Source organism: Hyla sarda, chromosome 4, assembly GCF_029499605.1.
Source record: "Hyla sarda isolate aHylSar1 chromosome 4, aHylSar1.hap1, whole genome shotgun sequence".
In the NCBI taxonomy this organism is placed as follows: domain Eukaryota; kingdom Metazoa; phylum Chordata; class Amphibia; order Anura; family Hylidae; genus Hyla; species Hyla sarda.
Window position 1 is genome coordinate 305,268,416 of NC_079192.1, and position 1,544 is coordinate 305,269,959.

The window sequence follows — 1,544 nt, forward strand, 5'->3', positions numbered from 1 at the left end:
ACAGCTAAGGCCAGAATTCCCAGAGAGGTGGCCAGAACACAGAGGACCTCGCAGCTTGCTGGACATATATACTTGTAGTTAACTTGACTAGTTTCAGTGACAGCAGACATAGACTTGAGACTTACTGGAGAGATGGTAGCTTTGTGGCCTTCCAGATGCTGATCACTTGCCCTGAGTTCTCTGGTAGCTGCTGCTTCAGCAAAGACTTGTTCTCAAAGAGAGTGATGGTACAAGAGAGTGAACTGTAATAGCCACCCCTTTAAATAGTGGGGGGCTGGACAAAAGCCCCCCACTATATAAAGGCCAGATGCAGTCCTGAGGCATTTTATGCACAAACATCCCTTTCAGGCTAATGAAATAACGAATAACATAAGAGTCTTTGTATAATAGTCCATACACGCTCTGTTTTGGGTTGAACAGGATTGTGAACAGGATTGATGATTATATATAACTTGTACATATACTGTTACTTTACTTGAAAGGACCTTTGACTATGCACATAACAACTGGACTATGCATTTACTGACTTGCATAACTGTTTACTAAAGATAACATGACATTTTTGACTATGCATGTGATATACTATGCATGTGATATACTGTGCACGACTAGACTATATACTAGACATTTTATACATGACTAGACTTATGACTTTAGAGTCATAGTTGTGGATTGCGTTGCCGGAGGCTCTCTGCCCAATGCCTTGGCTACCGGGGTCCCTTGGCATAAATCACATCTCCCCAGAACACAATTTTTTTGTTTTATTGTAGACATTTTTTGTGCTAGACAATGAATACAGATAACATTTTGACATTCATGTTACCTTTTACTGACTACGTGCTTTAGATTAGTTTCAGGAATACTTACTGTTCAGGAAAGTATCCTGTGCACAAACATAATGATATATGACATTACATCAACTTGACATGTTACTTTGAGTAGTCTGTGAAATGTGAGTGGTACAGTACTACTTTATGTGACTGAAGTATACTTGACTTATGTATATTGTCCTATGTGTACTTTAATTGTGTACATGACTATGTGTACTGTAGTGTACTACACATCTTATACTTTGTTCTGGATGCCGGTAAAGGGGTGATATGTGCTCCTCCTGACCGTATCAGGATAAACCCCTGTGAGGAAACAACCAGACATCATGAATGACTGTACACCTTGACTTTTAGTGTACAATAACTTTATACATTTTATTTGACATTTGATAACACAACATAGGACTGTCACATTAGAACCACAACAACTCAATGTACCTCCAAGACTATTTTTACTGAACCAAAATATATTACTTTAGATACCTATACAAGAGTTCATGTACTGCTCAGTAGTCCATGTACACAAGGAGATATCAAATCGTGGGGGAGGTAGAGGGGAGCCTGGGCACTGCTGTAGACATCTCAGTTTGTAAGCTAGATGATGTGTAAGGCGGAGTGAACGGGGTGAAATACGGGGGTGCAACTATGGCTATAGCACAGTCCAGAACAAATATCCACAATAGTAGAAAAGAGAAGCCAGTGCACTCGGTCAGC